Here is an 8843-nt window from a genome sequence, read left to right as displayed (position 1 = left end):
GCATCCCCTGCGCGCGAGCCCACTGCCCGCCCACTGCCCAGCCCCCCGGCCCCGCCGCCCCCAGGGGCCCTGCCGTGCGCGTCGGCGGCGCCGTGGCCGGTGCTCGGAGGAAGGGCCGCCCCGCGCCCCGCGCCCCGAGCTCCTCGAAGGCTCTCAGCGGGGCCGCCCGACCTCTTGCCCCGGAGACGAGCGGCTCTTCCATCGCTGTCCCAGCGCTTGCCGCTCTGCCGGGGCGCCGGCCGGGTGCAGCGAGCGGCTGTCAGGAGGCCGGGGACTTGGCGGCGGCAGGACAAGGTGGAGGGCAGTGGGCCTGAGTCGGCATGAACTCAGGGTGGACGCGGCGTGGGGGCCCCTGGAGCTGGCGGGGCAGCAGTCTCCCACTCTTTCCTGACCCCATCCCTGCGTCCAACGTGCCAGAGTCCCACTGATGTACCTCCTTAGTGTTTCTTTTTATTGTGGTGAAATATACGTAAGGTGAAATTCCCCATCTTCACCATTTTTAAGTGTGCAGTTCAGTGGCTTAAGGATATTTTCCTTGTTGTGCAACCTTCACCACCATCCAGCTCCAGAATTCTTTCATTTTGCAAAACTGAAACTCTATTGAACACCAACTCCCCAGCCCTTCTCCCCAGCCCCTGGCAGCCACCTTCTACTTTCTGCCTCAATGAATTTGACATAAAACAAGAGAGAAAACAAATTTCCGTAAATTTTTTATTAACAAAATTTAAAATGTGCTCGTGGTAATTGAGTACATTTTTTTTGCAAATGAGCTGAGGAGTGTCTAGATTTGGGGGCCTAGCTTTCCATGACCTGCACCTTCCTCTGTGGGGCCTCCACGTGCTGCTCAGAATGCACTCCCTCCTTAACCCCAAACACAGCAAAGGGGGCAGAGCGCACACACTAAGCTGCTGAAGACTGTCCCTGATGCGGGGCCCACGGAGATGGAGGGCAGAGCGCCTCCTCAGGTGTACACCTGTGGCAGACTCATCTTGTGTTCCCCACAGCGATGCTTCTCAGACACTTAGAGTGCTTGGAAATCACCCGGCCATCTCGTGGAAAGGCAGAGTCTGTGTTTTGAGCAAGTTCCAGGTGTGCGGGCCAGGGACCATGCTTTGAGAAGCAAGGCCCCCCTCCACCTGGGGGAACCTTCACGTCCAGGCCAGGCAGGACCTCTCTGAGGCTGAAGAAGTCCAGGGCCAGTCCTTTTTTTCTTTCTTTTTGGTGAGGAAGATTAGCTCTGAGCTAACATCTGTTGCCAATCTTCCTCTTTTTGCTTGAGGAAGATTGGCCCTGAGCTATCATCTGTGCCAATCTTTCTCTATTTTGTATGTGGGACACCACCACAGCATGGCTTGATGAGCAGTGCGTAGGTCCACACCCAGGATCTGAACCTGCGAACCCCAGGCCACTGAAGCAGAGCACAGAGCTTAATCACTACACTACCGGCCTGGCCCCTGTCCGTTTTTTTTTCTTAATCACCCAATATATTAAAAAATGAAGAAATGCCAAAGCAGTTACAAAAATATTGGCTTATTTTAAATGTTCACAGTTTAACAAATTAACAAATTTATCATGCCTGCACAGATACAATGCAGTATAATTGTGCCTATCACGAAATAATTACTGCACTTAAAAAAGGGCAGATTTGTTCCTGTGCACCACAGGTATGCGGTCTGGGAACAGGACACAATTTTGAGGTTGTAGGATGAATATCTTGCATTCTCGTCGGTTCTGTCTGGGACTGGATGTGTCACTTCATTTGGAAATAATGTTCAAGCGCCTGAAATTGTGGCTCCTGGAGCACGAGGGAGCACAGGGGTCCTGCAGGCTCCGTGCACACACCAGAGTAAACAGAACTTGGAGACCAGGAGGCCTGGCCTTTCCTGGGGTCCCATTCTCCTTGTTCTGGTTTGGGGACCGCCCCTTTCCAGATGATTCCAGAAGGATCAGAAATTCCAGAATTTCCTTCAGGAAATCCCAACCCTCTTTCGTCCGCAGAGGTGTGGGCTGACTCTGTGGCCTCAGCTGGACATCACAGGACATGTCACAGTGAGTGGCACACGGCCAAGCCGGGAAGAAGAGTGAGAGCTGAGCCAAGCTGCGGGTGCCGCCCTGCTGGCCTGGCACGCTTCAGGGGCTGTGGTGGCTCTGGCCCCACATCCCTGGGACTCCTTTTAAGCAAACTCGGAGGCCGAATTTGGCTGCTCTCAGGCTTCCCAGCCCCTCAGTGGGCTGTTCTTGAACCCTCAGTGTTTACAAATGGGATAACTTTGAATTATAAAATTTCTCATTTTAGGAAAGGAATTATAACAATATTTTTTGAACAATAAGCTAAAATATTATTAGACTTGCAACACAGACCACCTTTCCCATGCACCCAACAAACATACACACTTACTCTCTAACACATTGTCTGGCTGGCACATAGTAGGTCTCAATGAATGAATGAATGAATGAATGAAGTTTTAAGAGCAGTCCTATTAGACCCTAATGTTTCAGCTGGTCCTGGAATTGCCTTGTGAGAGCCCCAGCTGACCCTCAGGGGACAGTGTCCTCCTCAACCCACACAGCAGTGTAGGCACGTCAAGACTCGATGGACCAGGGTCATCTTGCCTCCCAGTCGAGACTCCCTCAGAGGATCTGTCCTCCCCAAAGCACCTGGTCCTGCCATCCTGTTCGCTGGCTGTACCTGTCCCCAAGCGAGTCATCTAAGCCACAGCCCTAGGGAAATCAGGGCTCTGTGGGCACTGGACCCAGGGCTCTCCCCGCTCAGTGCAGGATTGCTGTGAAGGCCTGCATTCACTCAGGTCTCTCCTCCAGGCCACATGCACCGCAGGCACTGTCCCCTCATGGCTGTCCCCCCTGGCCAGGACAATTACACCTGCTTCAAGTGTCCCCTTTTGGAGGTGTTCTGAATCCTTTCTTGCCTGCTCATCCAATTTCCAGGCAGGGTCAAGCAGGTTCCGTAGTAAACAGGTTGGCATGACTCCAAACTCTTTTAGCATTCATGACCATTTCCTCCCAGGCCACAGCTCGGTGGCGGCAGCTCACCTGGCCACGTGACGACCCTTTAGACTGCTGCTTCCTCCCGCCCTCGTAGACAAATCAAGTGCTTCCGGCTAGACTGAGAAAGTGGCTCTGTTTAAGGATAAGAGCATCATTTAGACATAATCAAGGATGCAGAAGAGACTTCAGCTGGACAAAGATAGACCGTTTCTAAACCAGGCACTGCTAGCTGAGTGTGGTGGAATCTCGTCCCACAAGGCTCAGATTGTGCGGCTCTCAAAGAAATAAATTAGCTGGGAAGTGAGTCTAAGCGGCTTTGTGACCAGAGTCTGCTTGCAACGCACCACCGAGAAATAAAGGCCGCCTCTTCCTCAGTGTAGAGCGGACACTTTCATAAACTCTCAGGGGCGTGAAATAAACAGAGAAGTTAAAAGATAAAAAAAAAATTCATGAAAACAAAAGCGTGTGAACACATTTTTACTCATCTATTGAGGTAGTTTGCTTTCCAAATGGAATATGATAAATATCAATTAAAATTTCATTAAAGAATATGTTCTGCCGTAACAAAGCACATCTGTAAATAGTTAGTGAGCAGAGGAGGCAGATGGGCGAAGGGTCCCAGACCCAGCTGGCCCGTGTATCACTGTGCATAGAAAGTCAGCTCAAAACGGCTTAAAGAGTAAGGCTGTTTATTTGTTATGTAACTTGAAAGCCCATCGGGGGACAGCCCTCCGGGTGACAGGTTCACCTCAAGCCCCCGGCTTCCTGGGGTCTCTGCTCCACCATCCTCAGGGCCATCTCTGCCCCTAGACTGCTGCTCCCTCTTTCCCTCCCTCCACTGGCTCAATGGAACACTGTGACTTCACTAATTCACCGGGGAGGTGAGGGCGCAACTCCAGAGGTACATGGGCCTGATTTGAATCCTGGCTCTGCCCGAGAGCTGTGTATCTTGGGTAAGATGTGACCCTCTTAAAGCACTAGGTTCCTCATCTGAAAAGTGGGAATAATAATAATACAGTCATGAGTCACTTCATGACGTAGCTATGTTCTGAGAAATGCGTTGTTAGGTGATTTCGTCACTGTGGGAACATCACGGAGCATACTTATACAAACTTAGATGGTGTAGCCTACTACACGTCTAGGCTGTATGGTACCAATCTATGTGACTACCATTGTACATGTGGTCCGCCATTGACTGAAATGTTATATGGTGCATGACTGTAGTATTCACATCCTAGGATTATTGTGGGGTTAAATGAGATGGTGCATGGTGGCTGACATATAGCAAAAACTGAGTAAATGTGAGAGTTCTCTTTTTATCTTTATGGAACCTATTAAACACTTACACAGTGTTAGGTACCATGCTGGCTCATGGAGACAAGAGTTGATGAGAATACAGACAAGTGACTAGGCTGTTAGGATGCAGTGTGGTGGGTGTCCTACCCTTGATATCCTCACCCCTGTGATAGGAGCGAAACTAGGGACACATTGCACTGGCTCCTGGTGAATGACAGAGAGATAAGCAGGAGAAATGGGGAGGAAGGTGACACTGGCCTCCAGTATCACTTCAAGTCTGTAGGCTCCTTTATGTAAAGCACAGATTTGGTCTCATGTTTAATTTCCATTCAAACCAAGGATGCTAGTATCATGGAATTAAAAACTAAAAAAGACTGTTTTTGACTCAAAGGGAACAGAATACTTTTTTTTTTTTTGAGGAAGATTAGCCCTGAGCTAACATGTGCTGCCAATTCTCCTCTTTTTGCTGAGGAAGACTGGCCCTGAGCTAACATCTGTGCCCATCTTCCTCCACTTTATATGTGGGATGCCTACCACCGCATGGCGTGCCAAGCAGTGCCATGTCTGCACCCAGGATCGGAACTGGCGAACCCCAGGCCGCCGAAGCGGAACGTGTGCACTTAACCAATGTGCTACTGGCCGGCCCCCAGAATACTCTTTTTTTTTTTTTTTTTTTTTCCAGCACAAAGAAACCTGACATTTTCTAAGGTCAGGAGACAGAAGGGACCACGCCTTGCTCAAGCCCAGGGAACCTGTGTGGTGCAGGGTGTGCGAGGAAGCAGGAGTAGGGGAAATCATGTTCCTAGGATTTATTTTTCCATGATGTTATGGCAAGAACTTAATTGTACTTAGAAATGTGCAATGCTTTTTAGTAGATATCAAAAATTGAAATGGCTAAGCAACTTCCCCCAGGAAAGAAAAAACCATCAAAATCTATTTAAAATAACCATAAGAGTTGAGACATTTGACCTCCTAGAATTTTTAGTTGCGGACCATACTCCCTTCTTCCTACTGCCTGCCGTTCCCTCACCTGAATTCAGTTAACTGAGGGGAAAAAGTCAACTGGAAACTGTAGCCTTACACATCATCTTCCCAAAGGAACACCATGGAACCAAGTGACCCCTCTCTGCCAGACACCGTGTGGGGTGCCACCATTGGGTGCCAGTGCCATTGGGGAAGTATACGAGGCCCAGTGGCTGCTCCTGTGAAGCTCACAAAGGGCGGTGGGTAATGTCAGTGGGAAGGGGGGGTGTTGTGAGCTCATGCGAGTCCCATCCCAGACCCTCTAGAAGGCTCAGCTCATCCGTGCGGATGGGGACTGGGGCTCCATAAAGATGCCAGCCTCAGCTCGGAATTTGCACAGCAGTCCCTGAGTCTGCCTGCTTGGCTCTATCACTCCCCACTCTCCTGTTTCATGAGGTAAAACCTGAGCCACAGAAAACCAGACTGATTTATCCCAATGCTGCCCCAAGAGAGCAGCTTAGGTCAGAATAGAGTTCCAGGCTCCTGCCTCCAGAACATGCCATTTCCTCAGGCAAGGAGCTAATGGCCCATTTTTAGTCTGACTCTAAACCACAGCATAAAATACTGTGAAAGAAATCAAGTTATAAAGGAAAGACTGTCGGGCATCTTTTCAAGTTGGCTTGGTAGTTACTGGATGAGAGAGGATGCTGTAAACACTTTGGCTCCGGGCGCACTTGCCCTTAAGAATGGAAAAAGAAAAGCCCTACGGAAACGCCATTTGTTAAACTCCTGTTTAAAAAATTCTTTCTTTAAGAATGCTTGACTTAGCACACATGAAGTCTTCTTTGCTTAAAAATGACTAAGTAACGTGGGAGAGGAACTGGATTCTAGGGCTGGTCAAGCTCTGGTTAGTATCAATTGTCTGGCTGTTAGAGAAAGAATTGTGCTGGAAAGGAAAGCAGGGATGTTCTTTAGGGATAGGAATGTGTTGGGAGAAATTTCTTTTAAGCCAGGGCATAAAGAAGTTGCTGGAGCAAGCACTCTTGACCTCCCCAATGCGTCAGCCGCAAAGGCAAGGAGCTCTGATTTTCCTCAGAACCGATGGTCTCATCTGCCAACAAGAGCAACAGCTGCTCTTCTGTGTCAAATGAAAGAAAGAAAATCACTGAATTAAAGAAGGCAGGGAGTATTTTCACTGTGTGGAAAAGATATTTTCAGCACATCTGGGCAAGATCTTAAATTTACCAACTGCTTAATCTAAGATTCTCATGCTTCCTAGGGATGTTTTATTGTGTTATTTCAAAGTTTTATCACTTTATTTCTAATTTGTATCCTTAGGGATAGAACAGAAATGGTTTTCTGAATCATAGGAAATGATTCAAGCTGGATACAATTTGATATTAACTGAGGATATTCAGGAGCCACAGAGGAACTTAGCCCTTTTCACAGATTCTAAAATGGGATCCAAAGAGGCAAATATTATTTTTTTTCCTAATTTAATAAAGTGACAGAACAAGTTAAGTTATTAAAGATCTGACACCCCCCAAGGTTTCTGCAGTCCCGAGATGAACTGAATTGCTCTTCCTAAATAATACAGCAGGGGAAAATGAAAGCACTCTTGTTACTATGCCGAAGAAAAAATGAAGAAAGCATGTTTAGTTTTATGAAGAAATTCAGTCCTCAAGGCTTCTGTTTTTTTTTTTTTTTCAAAAACATTCAGTTTGATTAAAGGGATTCTGTAAGCCCAGATTTCTTGCTAGATCCTGCAATTGGCCATTTAAATTGCCTCACAGGCATGTGTGCCTTAGGAAATACCCGCAATGTGTGTCGTCACTACGGTCATGATAAAGACGACATTTGCCTTCAAAAAATGCTGGTCTGCCTAAGGGATCAGGAAAATAAGCTGAAAATATGAAAAGAAAGTGAACATACTCATCTAGTCCAAACCCGGGTTAATGAATATCATAATATTATGCTATTTTTTAGTAATTAGTAATTTCCTGTCATGTAAATGAATTCTTGTGGCCTGGGTAGAATTTCCAGGAAGAGCAACATACATAAGAAGGAAAAAAGTGCTGTATCTCCAACAACTTTAATGACATAAATATGACGTTTTGGATAACTCAGAAGCAGATTATAGCAATAACAAAATTACTAAAGTCAAAGATGCATATAAGAGATTGAATAAAATATTTCATGTAAGGAGAGTGGGAAGAAATCTTCTAAAATAATATATCATCACAAAGACAATAGATAACAAGTGTTGGCGAGGATGTGGAGAGAAGGGAGCCCTGTGCATGGTTGGTGGGAATGTAAACTGGTGCAGCCCCTGTGGAAAAGAGTATAGTAGTGACCCTTATCCAGGGTTTCACTTTCCTCAGTTTCAGTTATGCATGGTCAACTATGGTCTGAAAATATTAAATGGAAAATTCCAGAAATAAAAAATTCATAAGTTTTAAATTGTGCATCGTTCTTAGTAGCACGATGAACTCTCACATCATCCCGCTACATCCTGCCCAGGACTTGAGTCACCCCTTTGTCCAGTGTATCCACAGTGTATACACTACCTGCCCGTTAGTCAGTAGCCATCTTGGTTATCAGATCAACTGTCTTGGTATCACAGTGCTTGTGTTCAAGTGCCCCTTATTTTATTTAGCAATGGCCCCCAAATGCAAGAGTAGTGATGCTGGCAATTAGGATAAGCCAAAGAAAAGCCATAAAGTGCTTCCTTTAAGTGAAAAGGTGAAAGTTCTCAACTTAATAAGGAAAGAAAAACATTGTATGCTGAGGTTCCTACGATCTATGGTAACTTTTATTACAGTATATTGTTATAATTGTTCTATTTTATTATTAGTTATTGCTGTTAATTTCTTACTATGCCTAATTTATAAATTAAACTTTATCATAGGTATGTATGTAGAGGTAAAACCATAGTATATAGAGGGTTCAGTACTGTCTGCAGTTTCAGGCATCCACTGGGGGTCTTGGAATGTATCCCCCATGGGTAAGGGGGGACTGCCGTATGGAAGTTCCTTAAGAAATTAAAAATACAATTACTGTATATGTCCAGCAATCCCACTTCTGGGTATATATCTCAAGGAAATGCATTACTATCTCAAAGAGATAGCTGCACACCCGTGTTTATTGCAGCATTATTCGCAAGGGATGGAAATACCCTAAGTTACCATCAAAGGATGAATGAATAAAGAAGATGTGGTATATATAAATATATGCACACACAATGGAATATTATTCAGCCATGAGAAAGAAGGAAAACCTGCTATTTGTGACAAGATGAATAGAACTTGAGGGCATTATGCCAAGTGAAATAGGCCAGACAGAGAAAGACAAATACTTCATGGCATCACTTATATGTGGAATCTAAAAACAAAGTCAAACTCACAGAAACAAAGAGTAGAAAAGTGGTTGCCAGGGGCTGAGGGGTGGGGGGAGGGAAATAGGGAGAGGTTGGTTAATTAACTAGATGGAAGGAATCCTTTCACAATGTATAGGTATGTCAAATCATCATGACGTACACTTTAAGTATCTTACAACTTTACTAGGCAATTATACCTCAA

Source organism: Equus caballus, chromosome 17 (genome assembly GCF_041296265.1).
Source record: "Equus caballus isolate H_3958 breed thoroughbred chromosome 17, TB-T2T, whole genome shotgun sequence".
Taxonomy (NCBI): domain Eukaryota; kingdom Metazoa; phylum Chordata; class Mammalia; order Perissodactyla; family Equidae; genus Equus; species Equus caballus.
Note: the sequence above shows the minus strand (reverse complement) of the source record.